The 19,472-nt window shown below is 34.0% G+C and overlaps 1 long non-coding RNA gene across 1 annotated transcript; it reads left to right on the top strand.

The window, feature by feature from the left end:
* Positions 1-8,172: 8,172 nt before the first annotated feature.
* On the top strand, positions 8,173-9,254 carry LOC113277949. The gene is made up of 2 exons (XR_003325234.1): positions 8,173-8,337; positions 8,645-9,254. It is a non-coding gene; the product is annotated as an uncharacterized LOC113277949 (long non-coding RNA).
* Positions 9,255-19,472: the final 10,218 nt, after the last annotated feature.

Genomic DNA, 19,472 nt, shown 5'->3' with positions numbered 1-19,472 from the left:
TCGTTTGGTTATTTACTAGAGTCAACTTCGTTTAGGTTAGACTAGAAAGTCTAGGAATGTTGAGACGTACAAGTATTACTCTGAAGACCTGAAGAAAGTGAAGAAGTAACGACTGCAACGAAGACATCATCCTTCCTCTTGAGGTTAGTAATATTGACTTGAGTTTGTTTCCATTCCAAATGTATCTTAAAAGTTGCATTATATTGAAAACATAACATGCGAAGCTGAATTTATAATACTATAGTGATTAGACTTGGTCATTGCATTATGATCAAAGTATCAAGGAATTATATTACAAAGTATAATCGCTTATCTTTTGGAACTTCGTAAATACGACATCAACATAATCGATGTATATAGTTACTTGATTATGTGTAGAATATAGGTGTGATTTCATCATAGATAACTATGTATTATTACATTAGTTTAAGGAAGTAGATTTATGAACTTGTTTCATAATCGAAAGGGAAATCATGAATGTGTTGGTCCGGTTCTTTATTGAATATATTTTGGATGACCAATACTAGATGACAAGGTAGAACCTATCTTAATTCATGTTGAGAATTGAGGTATAACCGGTCATAGCCTATAATGTGTAGAAAGGTGCAACCGGTCACAAGTTGATTCAGAAAGCAAGGTGTAATCGGTCACAAGCTGGTTCAGAAAGCAAGGTATAACTGATCACAGGATACATTGGGAAGTTAGTTCTAATCAGTCACAAGCTACTTTGGGAAGCAAGGTGTAACCAATCATAAGCTACTTTGGTAAGTAAAGTGTAACCAATCACAAGCTACTTTCGGAAGTAAGGTGTAACCGATCACAAGATACTTTTGGAAGCATGGTGTCACCGCTCACAACCTATCTTAGGAAGCATGGTATAACCAGTCACAACTTACATTGTGAGTCTTGGTAGAACCGATCCCAAGAGCAAAACCGAGTATCTTGATAATATTTTCGGTTTTGGAATTTCCTTGTTGTCCAAACAACCTTGGTCTACAAATACTTGAGTTTGCATTTCTTGCAAACTATTCTAAAGCCATGAAAACTTCATTTATATTGTTTATGGTAGAGTCGTCTATTCGTAGAGGAACGTACCATAATTAGGCGAAATCTCTAACGACCGCTCGTTTAAAGACTTTTGTGGGATCAAGAAGCTCTAGAGTACCGTTGGTAGGAAACTAGATAATTGCATTATTATCTTATTTTTCGATTATTGATTTGATTGACCAACGGTTGTTGAAACTTTGATTGCACCTAGTTTGATTGTTTTTGAGAGTCTTCTCTTATGACATAAGGTTCACTCAAACTAAATCAAAGTATCAATGGGATATTTAAAACCATTTGTGGATCTAAAGATATATTGTGATAATCCATTGTTAACAGACTCCATTATGTGCGTGATTGATCAAAGAGGATTCAAGTTTGTGTTGTGCAGGTTATTGAGAAGGAAATTGAAGATTTGAAGACAAAAAAGATTTTCTTATTAATTTTCGTATTTTGTGAATTTGTGAACACATCTTGATCGGCTGGTATCCAACTAGAATCGTGTTTATTTTTTTATAGATTTGATTATCTAGTTGTGTAAGATCGGCATCACTTTATAGTTACTCTTTGAGTTCTATATTGTTTGACTGCAAATCCGAAAATTGGTTATTTCGGTAATCAAGGTTTGGATCGATCTAACCAGACAAAGGAATTTATTAGTTTAAATGGAAGAGCCTTTGTTGACAACTCAAGCATATCTTTCACCAAAGATTGAATAAAGTGGTTACCAAACACATTTATTCCTTTACTATTGGAATACAATCCAAAGGAGTGGTGATTCATGTGCGTGACTCTAGATGTCGAATGCGCAGGGATACTAAGGAAACTAAGTAGGTAGGGGTAGTCTACTTGGTATCAACTATACGAAGTTGGCATTAGATTTTGTATAACAACTTAATTCTAAGAGTATTCAAAATTGGACTAGGTCCCGCGGTTTTTCTGCATTTGCGGTTTCCTCGTTAACAAAATCTTGTTGTGTCATTTACTTTACTTCCGCATCATAATTTTTTTATTATAATAAAGTAATTTACACTTGTACGTTAATCTGAATTACTTGACATTGATCCTAATAGTGAATTGGTTTTATTACCGTAACTATTGTCAAGTAAATATCTTGTTTTGGTATTGTCTCGACCTCGTCTGTAGAAAATCACACAAGATATAGGACTTATAGGTTGATATTCGAAAGATTGTGGTGTATTTGGGTACCCTAGTCTTTTCAAATATGTTGCTCATATTTTTTGTTTTCTTAAACTATTTTACTGTATTTTTGTTTGTTTACTTGTGTAATTATAAACCTGATATGGGGGCTTCACATTCCAATAAAGGGGATTCACATAAATTCTTAGTAACTAAAAAGTTGTTTATGGGGAGTTTTGATGTAATAACTAATGTATAAGTTACTCTCCATCTAAAATGAAAACCTAGAAACTAAAATCAAAACCTAATTCTAGTTTAAGTATTTGTCCCTTTACTTCTACTAAACTTCCTCCCCTTCGTCAACTGTAATTCATTTCCATTTTTTTCCCAACTGAAATCATTTCATTGTCTTCTATCATCCTGCGATTAGAAAACTTATAATCTATTAAAGATGTTGAAGAAGCAAATTGATAGAAGTGATGGTAATCAAAAAACCAATTACATTTGAAATGGTTAGAGTGATTGAAATTGGTAGAAAAAAAATAGGTTTCAGAACCATTTATGGTTCTGTTTTCCCAAAACAAAACAAAAAGCGTAACTGATTTACCATTGGGTTTTCCTCTGAAAGACCCAACTATAAACGATTTACAATTGGGTTCGACCAAGACCAAACCTAACCGTAAAACCAAAAAACCCAATCATCATTGGTGTACAATTTGGTTTCCCAATTTTACTCAGTTAGGGTTAGGAGTTCATCATCACCTAACCGTAAATTTTTCTTACGGTTGGTTAAGAAGGAAAAACCCAACCATAGACCGCCCTGAAAAACTAAGAACTTCAGCCAATTTTGAGAAATAAAAAGGACATTTTTTGGGTGAATCGATATCTAGGATTTTAGTTTGAAAAAAATCTCCAAAAAATTTTCTCTTTTTTTTTCCCTCCGAAAATCTCCAACTCTTAGACTCTGTTTCATTCTGGATGTTTTGTGTGATAATTTTGGGGGAGTATGAGTTTTTTTTGGTCAAATTAAAACAATTCAACAACTAAGAAGGTTGATTCTGAAGCTACAAGGTAGTATTTTTTTTATCTGGGTTCCTTGCTTGAATCAAGCTCTTTGTAAAATTTGTCACTTGTTAGAGTAAATGGGAATTCATTTGTCTTTCATTCATCGATATACAATGTATTATTTATTTGTTTATTTACTAACTTTTGGCAAGTGGAGGAATATTTGTATGAACTGCTTCACACCTTGTATATGCAATCTCGAAACTCTTAAACTGTGGAATGAAGGTTATAAACTAAGAATCAATTTGAGTTATGTTTTATTTGTTCTTTTGATTAACATGTCTGAGTTTCAACGAGCCACTTAAGCTAACTTGAGTTGTTTCTGAGTGTGCTTATTATAAAATGAAAATTATCAGATCACAACCCTTATAATTAAGTTTGAAAAATATCTTGGTTGTCTTTTTTCTCTAATTAATTTCGCAAGTCCATTTCTCTAAGTAAAATTATTCGGTGAAGTCCAGGATGAAGCAGTATATAAACTTGTTTCTTTCCATCCGAGTCAAGGACTTTCTTCCATTTGTCCAAGTCTGTAACCATGTCCATGAGGGCACATATTGAGTATCGGTTGTTCTTGTGCCATGGCATTCCAACTCGTCGGTACTTGAAAAAACCATGTCGTTCGAGTTCGCTCCTCCATCAATAGAATTTTCCCTCTCCACTCCGAGCAGGACCTCAATAGCGGGTATATTACTAATCTCTTTTTGTAGAAGGTAGCGCTCTACGTAATGGCGACTAACTTCTTCACTCCATAAGTGAGCTCCTAAAGAATCGAATGATGTGGAGTAATATATTATGTAAACATCCTACGAACCTGTCTAGAAATGCTAATCCTTTGTGAATAATATCTTGTTCAACTAAAGTTATCACTTTGGGAACAAGTTGTTGAAGAAGCTTCATTGTATTCCAATCAGGTCCAATTACATCATATAATGAATGTTACAGCCAATGAATCGTCACCGTCTCACCTCTCCGCATATGCATGAAATAAATATCATTTTCGCCAAACTTTTTTGCAATTGGTTGGACTCAAATGATATCCCCAATCGTGTCGCAAAAATAATACTAACTTAAGTATAAAAAGGTGTCTTATTTTGTTAGACATACAATATATAAATGTGATAAACATGGAAATTGTGATATAAATTGTGTCCCTTCATTTTAAACCTATTTATTTGTTGCATAAGTTGTATCCATTATTTTAAAACCCGTTAAATTGCATTTTGCTACATAAGTTGTGTCCCTTATATGCAATAATACTAACTTAATTATAAAAATAGATATCATGTGTTAAACATATGACAAAAAAATGTGATATTTTTTTTACAAAAAAACTTGGAGATATTTGTGATATAAGTTGTTTCCCTTCATTTTAAAATCATTGTTTGAAATTGATTCTTGTGAAAGACATGTCTATAATTTTGAAAGATGAATTATGTCCCTTTATTTTAAACCAATTGTCCTTTCATTTTGAATTCGTTGTTTTGCCACGTGAGACTTTAAATTCTTAGAAAATATAAAACTGAATGTAGTGTTAACACGTCAGACAAAAGAATTCTCCTTTATATAATAACTATTGATTTATTGATTGAATTTATGCTCTAGATTTAGTTTGAAAAAAAAGAATAAATTGATTAATCAAGATAGGATGATTAATAAATTAATAATATTGGTTAAAAGAACTAGTGAGTTACCTAGTTACGTTGTATTATTTTAAAGAATGTTAATTCCCTAAAAAAAATTATTTCTTTTGTCTTTTATTTTTTGATCTAAAAGAAAAAAATGAAGGTAAAAAGTTTATTAAAAAAATGTATGGGTTGCAAATTTTAAATAGGAAACGTGTTTCTTTATCTATGTAAATTTAGGAAAAAAAATTATTTTTCTAACCCATTCGATAGATTAACATTACCAAAAATATTACCACACTAATTAAAAGTATTGACTTTTTTGTTCAAAAGCTATATCATCAATCGGATGTATCATAAAAAAAATGGCAAAAATAAAAATAAAAAACTGATGCCCTTACAAATTTGCTGCCCAAAGTTGAATTTTGGCCACTCTGTGTCAGGGACGACGTGTCTGTCACCATGAAATTATTTTATTCCTCGGATGGAGTTTTAATTTGACAAATTTCATTGCTAGTCGAGGAAGAACCGTTAGTTGGAAGCTGCGTTGGAATAGTCCATTCCGAGAGCTCAATCCTTTTAATGTTGTCAGAATAACTACTACTAACAAGAAGCGACATCAATGATGAATGCATATCATTGCAGTCCCAATATTGTTCGTGGGTTTTCTCGGTTATATTAATAGCTCCATCGCCTATATCAAATTTTCTTCGTCATTTTTTATGAAGTAATTTGAAAACGAACAAGAAACCGGGATGATCAAGAAGAAGGTATGTGAATAAAGATTATGAGAGGTTCTAAGAGAGATTTGCATACCAATTTTATAAGTGTAGTTTTGAGGAAACATTTAGATTAATATTTTCAATTAAGTAATTGGCAATAAGTTAATGATTCCCAGTGCAGAGAATAACTAATTAATATATGTTGGCCGATAATAAAAAGACATATAGATGATGAAAAATAGCTAAATTTCATGCCTTACTTTATTTTTTCTTTTTTTATGATGGAAATCACATTTCAATTCATTCAAACCAAAATTGCTTATAAGATTATCAAAAACATCAAAATACAAGATAATCAAAACTCAAATTCAAATGACGACACCAATTGCAAATACATTACGAAGAAAAAGAGCCATGAACCGCAAAGATATCCAATTTTCGTGTCAGTGGTATTGACGAATAATGGTGTGAACCGGAATCAACTCCGATCATTTAAAATAATTATGTTATTCAATAAGAGATGCTCCAAATAAAATGGAGTATTTTACCCAAAATCTTGTAAATTCAAACGAATCTGGATGCCCTAAATCTCTCTTGTAAAACGAATCTCGCCAGTTACGAACAATCTGTATCCCAATATTTTTATCTCTTCTCATCAGTTATGAACAAAGAAGTTAAAAATAACGATCTTAATGTTAAAGGCACTACGATACAAGATTTTCGTGAATAAAAGAGTCATCGAAAAAAATTATTCTCTAGGAAAGTTACAAACAGATAGGATAATTTATACGATATGACTCAACAGAAGAATTACATCTTGAAAAGACGAGGGTACCCAAATATACCTCAATCTAAAACTTTTCCACCTATAAGTCCTTTCTCCGAAAGTGATTGTCTATGGACTGAGTCGAGACAGTACAACTAATCGGTTCACACTTCATATGATCGTCTAAGGATACGAGATCGAGACAAATCGACAACAAGATAACTTGTGTGATTGACTGTGGATACAAGATCGAGACAGTACAACAACGAAGTATGTTTACTTGATAAAATGTTCGGACTTAACCAAACACAATAGGATTGCTATCAATTAAATATGAATTTACGTTTGTGTATTTTAATTCTAATTATAATGAAACAATTATAATTGTGGAAATAGAAAAGTAAAAGACACGGCAAGATATTGCTAACGAGGAAACCGCAAATGCAAAAAAAAACCTGGGGCCTTTTCCAGAATTGAATACTCTCAGGATTAAGCCGCTATACAAAATCTAAACCAACTTCGTATAGTTGAGACCAAACAACTAAACCTATAGTTCACTTAGTTCCGGATGTATCCATGCGCCCCCAACTTGCGATAAGTCACGCACTTGGAACAATTACTTTGGTTCGTATTCCAAACAGTAAAGGAACAACAAATTTGTTCGGTAAAAAATCTTTTCAACCAAGTGATATGAGTTTGACAAAAGGATCTTTCATTTATCCCAATAAACTCCTTTGTCAGGTCCTTAGATCTATCCAATAACAATTACCACAGTAATTGTCAAGATTTTGCAATCAATACTTTGAATCACAAAGAAACGTATTAATGTCGATCTACTCAACTAATCAATCAAATCTATCACAAGGATAAACCGATTATAGTTGGATCCTTTTCCAGCCGAAACAAGTATTGTGCAGACCAAAGATTATGAACCCAAATATCTTCTTTGTCTTCAAATCTTCTTTGATCTTCAATAAACACCTGCACACAATCAACTTGAATCTCTTGTGATCAATCACACACAGATTGGAGTCTGTTAACGATGAATTATCACAAGACATCTTTAGATCTACAAACAGTCTAAAGATCCCCGTCGAAACTTTGATCTAGTTTGAGTGAATCTTATAACAGAAGAGAAGATTCTCAAGCATAAGAAAACTAGGTGCAATCAAAGTTCAACCACCGTTAGTCAGTCAAATCAATCGAAAACTAATAATAAACTGAAATTATCTAGTTTCCCACCAACGGTACTAATAGAACTTCTCAATCCCAAAGAAGTCTTTAAACCAAGCGGCCGTAAGAGATTTCTCCTAATTAGGTTACTTTCCTCTCCGAATAGGCGGCTCCACCAGTAACAACACAACTAAGTAGTTTTGATGGCTCTGAGGATTAGTTTGCTTGAAATGCAAACTTCAATATTTATAGACCAAGGAAGTTTGGACACCAAGGAATTTCCAAAACCGAATATTCTCAAAGATACGCAATAAACACCAAATCGGTTTTCATAATTCATAAAAATGCTTTGTCCAATTAATGACCGAAATCTCAGTAGAAAATCTCCAACTAGTAAATGCACATTACTACTTTTTGACCAAAACCTGGGTTTGGCCTAACATTTGTCCAGGCTTTGCGTTTGATCTAAAGACCAACGTTAACCCGCGTTGACTCGGTTATATGGTGACGTGTCTAACTATTGACTTGGTGTATCTTTTTTTGCACCCCTAAAATTATTATGTAATCACTTTCAGGGGCCCCAAAAAAACGATAACTATTTTTTTCAGCCCAAGGTATTATCTTCTTCTTCTCCTTCTTTTCTTTTCCTGCTTCTTTCTTCTTCTCCAGTTCGATTTCAGAGTGATGAAATTGCGAGTTAATTGGAGTGAATCAACTAGTGAATCTCGTAGATGAAACTGGAGTTATTCTCTATCAATTAAGAACGAGATTTTTGCTGCTGCAAATCATGATAAAATTAAAAATGGTAAGTTAAATTAGGGTTTTCAGTTGGTTGAATGTTAGATACGAAATCGATATGAAATTGATAAATTTGTGATGTGTTTGTTTCTTCATTGAAGTATGGATGGTTATAGATTATTTAATTTTATATTTTAAAGCAAATCAATCAGAAATTAGGGTTCATACCCTAGTTTGATTCAACTTTTGGGTTTTCTCTGAGATTCTCAAAGAAGGATTAGGAAAAGAAATTCAAGCTTCTTCTTTTAAATCAAAGATGGGTTTTTGTTGGATTGGATATTGAGACTAAAATTGGTGATGTTCTTGATTTGCAGGGAAGAAATACTGATACTGTGAATTGATCTGGGTTTGTTGCCGAAACTTAAAGATGAAGATAATAAGTGCTCGTCTTTGATTCGGGAGGGTTAGGAGGGACTGAGAAGATGAAACAAGTGGTGCTGAGAGATGGGTTTGATGTTCTAAAACTATGGGGTAACGATCCTACAAAAGGGTTTAATTCAGCAGGATAAAAGGAAAGGTGGGTTGTATTGGTGCTGGTAAAGATGCAGATGCAATGGACGGCTGTGTCGATGGAACTGTTGAAGGTAGTTGTGTTATTGTCGTGGTGAAATTGCAGCTATAATGATGTCAATGGATATGAGTTGCAGGACAGAGTTAGCAAGGAAAGTTGAGTTGGTTTTGCTGCCTTTATGGTAGTGATGAATTATAGTTGCTGGTGATTCAGGGACCGAGTCCGAAGAACAAAGAAGAAAAATGACCGATATTGGCAGGGATGATCAATGTAGTTAATATCGGATATCGGTTCATCTCGTCCGGGACCGATACACTGGTACGATTTTATATCGGGGATATTATCGTTGAAATATCGGTATAATATCGGTTCTAGATTTAGAGACTATAATTTTATATTAAACATTTTCTCCACACATTTTCAGATAAGATATAATAGATAACATCAATTTTATCAAAAAAAACAAAAGAGTAACTTTAATAACTTGCTTCGAGAGCTACATTCACCTCTACTACCACCTGGAAGACTTTCTTCGTCAAAATTACCCTTAAACTTTATAGAAAACGACCAATACCGTCTCATATCGGGAAATGTAGAAAAATTTCGTATCGACTGATACGGCCGATATTTAACCGAAACGGCCGATATTATCGGGCGAATATCGTATCCCCGATATCCTTCTTATCGTATCGTTATGGGCCGATATCCGAAATATCCCCGATATATCGACCGATACTGACTACATTGGGGATGATTGAGAGATTGAGCTAGAAGCTGTCTCGGTGATAATGGGTTTACATCAACAGGGTTGGTGGTTATAGAGAAGATGCTGCGAACATATGGGAGATGGACGTTGTAGTTATTTGGGTATGTATGTAGTCATGTCATGACCGTTGGATGTTCTCAGGATAATTAAAGAAGAGTTGTCGAGCCATTGGATTTCTGGGGCCCATGCTAGTGAATACAAAATAATTTAAGGGGTGCAAAAAAATATAACCAAGTCGATAGTTAGATACGTCACCATGTAACCTAGTCAACACGGGTCAACGTTGGTCTTTAGACCAAACGCAAAGCCTGGATAAATGTTAGACCAAACCCAGTTTTTGGTCAAAAACGAATATCTTTGAACAATAAATGATAAGAGTTATTGCACATGTTCAAAGTATGTCGACATCTTTACTTTGTAAATCTTTTTTCATATTTACAATCTTGGAATCAATTTGTCATACTTACAAACAAGTTTAGAATTGGTTCATCTGACTTCCAAGAACTATGTGATTGATTATCCTATCAAATCACAAATATGGGTTTCACGGTTCTACCAAAACAAGTTTCGGTTCTACCTCCATGTGAGTACTAGAATTAGTCACTCTAGTGACTAAAACTTGGTTGACTAGGTACTAGGATCGGTTCCCACATATATATGGTATCCAACTTGTATTTGTTGCACATGTTCATAGGATCGGTTCCCAATAACTAAAAACGTGTTGCACATGTTCATGGGATCGGTTCCCAGTAACTAAAAACGTGTTGCACCTCTTACAAGGATCGATTCCTCTTTTGTGATCGGTTGCACCTCTTACTAGGATCGGTCCCCCAATGTCTATAGTTGGTCATACCAGTTACAACAAATCGATCATACCATCTCAGGTGATTACTTAAGATCGGTTTCACTAATAAAAGTCATACCAATACATAAGTGAGGCCTTGTGAATAGTTTTACCAAGAACATAAGCAAGTCATGAGCGGTTATACTAAACACACATATTGGTAATCCAAAGATTTGCAATGAATAACAATACCAATAAGCCTAGCGATTTCCCTTTCGATTCATAAAACAAGTTTATGAATTGTACTTCCTTTAAACGAATGTAAAACATTGTTTCCTAGGACGAAATATTCACCCATACCCATATACTATCACAATAGCATTCATACGATTATGTCGATGTCTTATATATGAAGTTCAAAAGATAAGCGTTATACTTCGTATTGTATTCCTTAATACTATGTCTAACTAGAGTATAATCATTCACAGCTTCGCAGTTATGTTTTTAATATGCACGACTTGAAAGATACGTTAGGGAATGAAACAGTTCAAGTCAAATATTACTAACCTCAAGTGGAAAGATGATGTCGTTGTTGTAGCTCCTTACTTCTTCACATTCTTCAAGTCTTCACGTAATACTTGTAATGTCTCATATCCTAATACTTTCAAGCTAACATATACGAAGTTGACTCTAATAAATAATCAAGAAACTCTTTAAATGAGTTTTGGCTCACTAAAATATAACAACCAAACTTGACATGCCAATGCTTGGTGGATTCAACCGATCTATGCTCTAACACATCTTCTTAGCCATATGCGAACATAGAGATAATGTTCACAACTTATTCCCAGACGACGGTTATGCATTCAAGAAGTAAAGCCGATTCCTAGAGAAAATCTTACAGAGTTCTGAGCAGTAAATTTACAAAGTGTAATCGTGAAAAAAATCAACAATTCTTAAAATAATTTACTCTTCTTTAGCTAGTGACGAACAAAAAGAGTTAAGAGCTTAACTATGAGAACATATGAGGATATATTCATTCTAATTACTAGAATAACAAAGCAAAGAGAAAATCTCACATAATAAGCAATATATATATATATATATATATATATATATAATCCATGGAGATTAGGTATTGCGAGTCATCTTCTAAAATAAAATTTAGTTGAATAAACTTTAAACATGCAAGAGGATAGTATTTGGAATAGCTAACATAACACCAAAAAACTACTTTAAAAGCTAGTGTTCCTCCTTAATACAATTGAAAATTCCTACAAGGAGTTAATTAGTAACAAAAGAAATACCCTTGAAGAATCCTCATTATTCCCGAACTCGTTGTCAGCAACTGGCATCGGAACATAGGGTTTATGAATAAGAGTGTTAACTCCTTCAAACCTATTTGGATGTTGTTTGTGATTCTTGAATCTCGAGAGATTTCTGCAGAATGTCTTTAAGTCCCTACGCTTCCATCTTAGTCTTCTTAAGTTTTTCAAGAATAGTTGCAAAACTTTGTTGGTTTGAGCAATTTGCCCAAGGCTTCTTCATGTTTTTTTTTTAAAGAGCGAATCTTTTTCCTTATGGTAGGATTTATCTTCTTCCTTAGTTATGATATTATGAAAACCAACAGAATACAGGTCACACTAGAAGATATGGTGCTTGAATTCTCCATAAATCTTACGAATATAAGTTGGTGTTCAGTAGACCACAAGTAGCACTTTACAAGCAATCCGTTTTTGGAAGAATTCCAAAAATAGTGAAAGACTAGAAAAGGAAAACTGACAAGCCGCGGGGTTTCAGAACCAATAGAATTCTCAGGAGTAAGGATTCCATTGACGATCTAGAGTATTCAAACTAGAAGGGTGAAATATCAATTTTAACCTTCCTTAAAGTTTGTACATGGGGCAAGTCTTTTCAATATCATTACTTGAAAAATAGTGAGAAAGGTATAAATGTTGACTGAGAAAAGTATGTTTCTCAAGAACATGAAATCTTTGAAACTTATGCCAGAAATTTTAAGTTTAACATATCAATTCATATGATTAGTGAAAAAGCGGGAGTCTAATAACCACACCCAATATTTCGCTTAGCAATCTGTATGGACTAACTCCAATATACTTTCAAGAGAATCTACTATATAGTCAGACTCAATCTTAAAAAAAGTATATCAAAGAGTTATATCTCAATTTCTCTATTCAATCTGCAATCAAACAAATAAGAATTTGCGAGCCCGATTGAATATAAGAAATAACTTAGACGGTATCAAAAACCAATATCCAAGTGTAAATCAATTTAATCAACAACCAAAGTTTGGATTCACAATTGATTGAACTTACGCACAACATGTGATATTTCAATTATATAAACAAATATAATGCGAAAAAGAAATAACACAGACACCAGAAGTTTTGTTAACGAGGAAACCGCAAATGCAAAAAAAAACCCGGGACCAACTCCAGATTTGAACACCACAATGTATTAAGCTGCTACAGACACTAGCCTAATACAAGTTAACTTCAGACTGGAATATAGTTAAACCCTAACCAATCTCACGCTGATCAAGGTACAGTTGTGCTCCTTACGTCTCTGAATCCCAGCAGGACTCTATGCACTTGATTCCCTTAGCTGATCTCACCCACAACTAAGAGTTCCTACGACCCAAAGTCGAAGACTTGATAAACCAATTTGTCTCACACACAAAAGTCTATTGAATAGATAAATCTGTCTCCCACATATATACCTATGAGTTTTGTTCCGAGTTTTGATAAATCAAGGTGAACAGGAACCAATTGATATACCTGACTTATATTCCCCAAGAATGGCCTAGAAATATCAATCATCTCATAATAATCTTAATCGTATGGTAGCGAAACAAGATATTATGGAATCACAAACGATGAGACGAAGATGTTTGTGACTACTTTTTATCTTGCCTATCGGATATTAAATCTCAATCCAATCTTAGAGAAGATGGTACTCAATCACGATAGAAAACAGCAATATCAGAACACGGAACTACAGAGAAAATAGTTGGATATGGCTTCACAATCCCAATGAAGTCTTCAAGTCGTTAACCTACAGGATTTTGGAAAAAACCTAAAGTTAAAGGAGAATCGACTCTAGTCGCAACTAGTATCACACAAGAGGTGTGGGGATTAGGTTTCCCAGTTGCTAGAGTTCTCCCTATATAGTCTTAAAATCAGGGTTTGCAATCAATGTTACCTTGGTAAAAAAGCATTCAATATTCACCGTTAGATGAAAACCGGATTAGACTCAAGCTAATATCTTTCAACCGTTAGATCTAACTTAGATTATTACACACAAGTGAAAAACGAATTCATTTAGATATGAGTAACCGTACCTAAAAGTGTGCATCTTTGTTGGCTCAACAATAGTTAAACGAAGTTAGCCATATGAACACTTTTATATCAACCATATTCATCTTAACCATAACTAGTTCAAATGACTAAAATGAAACTAGTTCTAGACTTGTTCAATTGTTTATATTCTCATAGAAGTATACAAGACACAATTGAAGCAAAATCAATTTTAATTCACTCGAATCAATTCATAAAAATTGTAGCCACAGTTTGCAAAAGATTGCATTCCTTAAAATATAGATGTATTAGTTCATGAACAAACTGACTTTAGAACATAACTTACTCAAGTATGCAAACAGGTACTCATACCTAAGTATCCAGACTTGGACGGTGTTCGCCAGTATGCAAACGGGTGCGCATACTGTCGTTCACATCCGAACTCAGTTGAATATAGTGCGTGTACGGGTACGCATACTAAAGTTCCCGGACTCCAACTGACTTCGCCAGTACGCATACTGGTATGCATACTATAGCTCCCGAACTTCACCTGACCAACCAGTACGCATGGGTATGCATACTAACTTGCCGGTCTTGGACTACACATATGCAAGTACGCATACTTTGTTTATACCCAATCATGGTTAATCGTTCTAAACTCCCATTTTCAATTATTGAAACATTCTTGGAAGACGACAATAGCTGTCTCACACAAACTATTAGCTTCAAAGCAATTTTCAAGTTATCGAATAATCAATACGAAACATTCTGAGTCTACATCAAATGACTATCTCATGCAAATCATGTAAGATGATACAAGGAGATTTTCACATGATCATCTTTTGACTTTCGTCAAGAATATAAGATGAACTTGGTTAAAGCAAAAGCTTACCAACATATATTTCAAGAATATGTAAGCGAGTTAAACTCAGCTCGAAATATCAAATGTGTATAATTGAAGTCTATATAGCTATATATGACTTTTATCTCAAATAGGAGATAGAATAGATAGACTTTTTAGTGATAGATGAGTTCAAGTCTCTACATACCTTTTGTTGATGAAGTTCCACAAGCTCCTCTTAGTAGTTCTTCGTCTTCAATCGATGAACGTCGTAAAGTCTAATGCTCAACTACACTTTCTATCCTAATCCGAGACTTAGCTATAAGTATACTAGAAATAAAGACTTATAGTTTTGACAACTAAACTTTACAAACAAGCTTGAGATAGCGACGCTTACGAGTTCGACCAAGCAGTGCTCTAACAATCTCCCCCTTTGTCAATTTTACTGACAAAACTATCAATACATAAGGATTACAAAATAAATAAACTTTGTAGCTTCTTATCCAAATGCTTGGTTTCCTTGGTTCTTCAACATTACTCGAAATCTTCGTCACTTCCAAGTACTCCGGTCATTCTGAACGTGTTCAACTCAGAATCATAGTTGTTAAAGATCTGTAGCTATAACAATGAGAAAAAATTTGCTCTCAATCATTGTTATACAGTGTCATAGTATTATTACACAACATCAAAGTCCAATTGTATCACAACTTTGACAACAATACTATGGTGATATGTATCACCCCGCTTTAGTCAATACTTCATCTCACATGAAAACCACGCCCCCTTACATAATGATCCGTAAACCATATGTATTTGTAGTGTGAACTACACATTAATTCTCCCCCCTTTTTGTCAATATAAATTGGCAAAGGTACGAAAACTAGTGGGATCATAATGAAATTCTCATAGAGATTCCTCATGACTAAAAGAAAACATATCAACTTTGTTTAGATGCAATATTATAGTCGAAACTAAACGCATTCATCAAAGAGTTAATAGAGAGACAAGAAAACTCCTATAATATTCCACAGCCGCACTCCCCACAAAGATTTGGCAATTAAGCACAAGTTCAATTAAGAACTCGTCCCCATAAAATGTCATTCCCGAAAGAACAACAAGAGCGACCTACAAATCACATGAAACATGAATTTGTATCCAAAAAACTCAATTAAATTAACCATAAGAGAACCCATGATTAGTTTAATCGGAAATGCTCACATAGGAGAACTTACGGAGCCGCACAGTATTTACATAAAGATGTGGATCAGGGAAAGACGAATGCTACAGAATCTTCAAAAGTTCATCATATCTTCATCAATATTTTCATAATGACATAATAGGCTTAACTTTTGTTGTCAAAAGTTCATTATATATTTTATCAATAAAGACATATGATAGACTTAACTTTTGAGCAAATATGGGATAATCACAGTTCACGGGCGCAAACACACATTTATCATAACAAGTTGCAATATACAAAACCATAAAGATTAATATTGTAAAATCATCTTCCAAATAAACTTTAGAATTTAAATAAATAAATCTAAAAACATTGCAAGATGAAAATCTTGGCAATAGCTATGTGTACTCACAATAATTGCTATTCCAAACCCTAGTTATCCTTCTTAAAACACAAGAATAAATTCTCATAAGAAGTTTCCTAGACATCAAGACAAACTCGTAATGCACATATAAGATGATTTGTTGGGTATAATCAATATTTTTCGCACGGATGTACACCAAGAATAGCTACCAAAGGCGTATAAAAAGATTTTTTTAACAAAGAGGAACATACAAAGTTATTAATGACCATGCACCATAGTTCACATAAGATGATTGTGAACATTCAAGAATCCCATAGCAATGCATACTACTGTCCATTCTTGAAATTCCTTCTTTGTGATTCACCAACAAAAATCTTGTAAAAGCTACAAATGAGCTTATAAGAGTAGTAGCTCCAAGAATCCAAGTGCCCAAGTCCAAGAGAAGTGGAACAAGTGTGACGAAACAGAGAAAAACACTCAAAAACAAGAGACGGGACAAAGACCAATCTTAACTCATCCAAATTCAAGAATTCTCATCTCCATTTTGAAGATAATTCAAAGAGGAATAGTATTCAAAAATAATGAGGTCATTCCGAATTTGGACGAAGAAGTTACAGCCAAAACAAGTTTACCGAATATCGACGTCTACATGCCAGTATGCATACCGGTTTGGAAACGAATTTTCGTGACCTAGAGCAGTATGCAAACGGGTTTGCGAACTAAAATCCTTGGATTTTGATTTTAAATGAGGGTGTACATAACTAGTATGTGCAACATGAATTCCAAACATCCCGAACTACTATTTTCAAACCTAAACGTTTAAGAACCTTAAACACAAATCAAGTTAGGTAGAAATGAACAATAAGCAAGGTACATGGATCATTATAAGTACTCTAAGCAAATAATAAAAACACAAATATTTCTCAAGTTTATAGACATACCTTTTAGAAGAATTCAATTGAATTCTACAGCCTTACCAAAGATTCAACATCGTACCTAACGCAACATGTGCGCCCCAATTCTCGTGCTTCCCTCACTGTATACACAGGAGGGCATTTCCAACAACTCTTACATCTTACAGCATTGAGAGAAACCAAAATAACTATTTTTACAAGTTTCTCAAAGAACTTAAAAATATCACAAGACAGTTTGTGTTCCTGATTTTTTCGTTTACAACTTATAACAAATAGTCTTTGCAGATAATATTCAGTATGGCACAGGAAACTCTTTTGATATGAAGTGACATCCTGACTTTCTCACAAAGGAGGTCAATACCATTATCTTGAGGAGGTGTATCAAGGTTTGACTGGTGAAATGAGTCAAATTCAGAGATGAAACTGACTGATATATGAGGTTCAAATACTTCTCGTATTATATCCAGTTTGTCTGGGACACAGGAAGGAGAAAGATTATCCTTACCGATAAGAAGATCGATAGCAACCTCAACATGAACATTATTCATCATAACTTGATATAGCTTATCAAGAGATTCTTGCTCTTTCTAGATATATAACTCAACATCAAGGGATAAACTCTCAAGCCTTTTTCAAGCCCTGAAAACACTTCAAGGGATTTTAAACCTGATAGAGGTTTAGATATATTTTCTTCTACAAATTTAATTAAATCAGTCATAGAAGAGAATTCTGAAATCCCTGGATCTAGTGGAGTGTTTATTGAGATAGCATTATTGTCCATAGAGTCAGATTGCTACAAACATAGACTTATGAGGTCTTAAACGTGTTTACCGGCTCTGATACCAATTGAAAAAGCGTGGGTCTAACAACCATACCCAATATTTCGCTTAGAAATCTGTATGGACTAACTCCAATATACTTTCAAGAGAATCAACTAGACAGCCAGACTCAATCTTAAGAAAAGTTTATCAAAGAGTTATATCTCAATTTCTCTATTCAATATGCAATCAAACAAATAAGAATTTGCGAGCCCGATTGAATATAGGAAGTAACTTGGACGGTATCAAAAACCAATCTGTATGGACTAACTCCAATATACTTTCAAGAGAATCAACTAAACATCCAGACTCAATCTTAAGAAAATTTTATCAAAGAGTTATATCTCAATTTCTCAATTTAATCAGCAACCAAAGATTGGATTCACAATTGATTCAACTTACACACAACCTGTGATATTTCAATTATATAAAAAAATATCATGTGGAAAAGAAATAACACAAACACCAGAAGTTTTGTTAGCAAGGAAACCGCAAATGCAGAAAAACCCCGGGACCTAATCCAGATTTGAACACCATATTGTATTAAGACGCTACAGACACTATCCTACTCCAAGTTAACTTCGGACTGGAATGTAGTTGAGCCCTAACCAATCTCACAATGATCGAGGTACAGTTGCGCTCCTTACGTCTCTGAATCCCAGCAGGACTCTACGCACTTGATTCCCTTAGTTGATCTCACCCACAACTAAGAGTTGCTACGACCTAAAGTCGAAGACTTGATAAACCAATATGTCTCACACAGAAAAGTATATTGAATAGATAAATCTGTCTCCCACAGATATACCTATGAGTTTTGTTCCGTCTTTTGATAAACCAAGGTGAAAAAGAACCAATTGATATACCAGACTTATATTCCCGAAGAACATCCTATAAATATCAATCATCTCACAATAATCTTAGTCGTTTGGTAGCGAAACAAGATATTGTGGAATCACAAACGATGCGAAGAAGATGTTTGTGATTACTTTTTATCTTGCCTATCGGAGATTAAATCTCGAGCCAATCTTAGAGAAGACAGTACTCAATCACGATAGAAAACAACAAGATCAGAACACACAACTACAGAGAAAATAGTTGGGTCTGCCTTCACAACCCCAATGAAGTCTTCAAGTCTTTTACCTACAGGGTTTTGGGAAACACCGAAGGTTAAAGGAGAACCGACTCTAGTCGCAACTAGTATCACACAAGAGTTGTGGGGATTAGGTTTCCCAGTTGCTAGAGTTTACCTTTCTATAGTTTTCAAGTCAGGGTTTTCAATCAATGCTACCTTGGTAACAAAGCATTCAATATTCACCGTTAAATGAAAACCTGATTAGACTCAAGCTAATATCTTTCTACCGTTATATCGAACTTAGCTTATTACACACAAATGAAAAGTGATTTCATTTAGATATGAGTAATCGTACTTAAACGAGTGCACGTTTGTTGGCACAACAATAGTTAACTGAAGTTAGCCATATGAACACTTTTATACTAACCATATTCATCTTAACCATAACTAGTTCAAATAACTCAAATGAAACTAGTTCTAGAGTTTTTCAATTGTTTATATTCTCATAGAAGTATACAAGACACAATTGAAGAAAAATCGATTTTTATTCAGTCGAATCAATTCATGAACATTAT

The sequence above is a fragment of the Papaver somniferum genome, chromosome 5 (genome assembly GCF_003573695.1).
Source record: "Papaver somniferum cultivar HN1 chromosome 5, ASM357369v1, whole genome shotgun sequence".
NCBI lineage: Eukaryota > Viridiplantae > Streptophyta > Magnoliopsida > Ranunculales > Papaveraceae > Papaver > Papaver somniferum.
The sequence above is the reverse complement of the archived record's forward strand: the minus strand, read 5'-3'. Positions and strand labels throughout refer to the sequence as shown.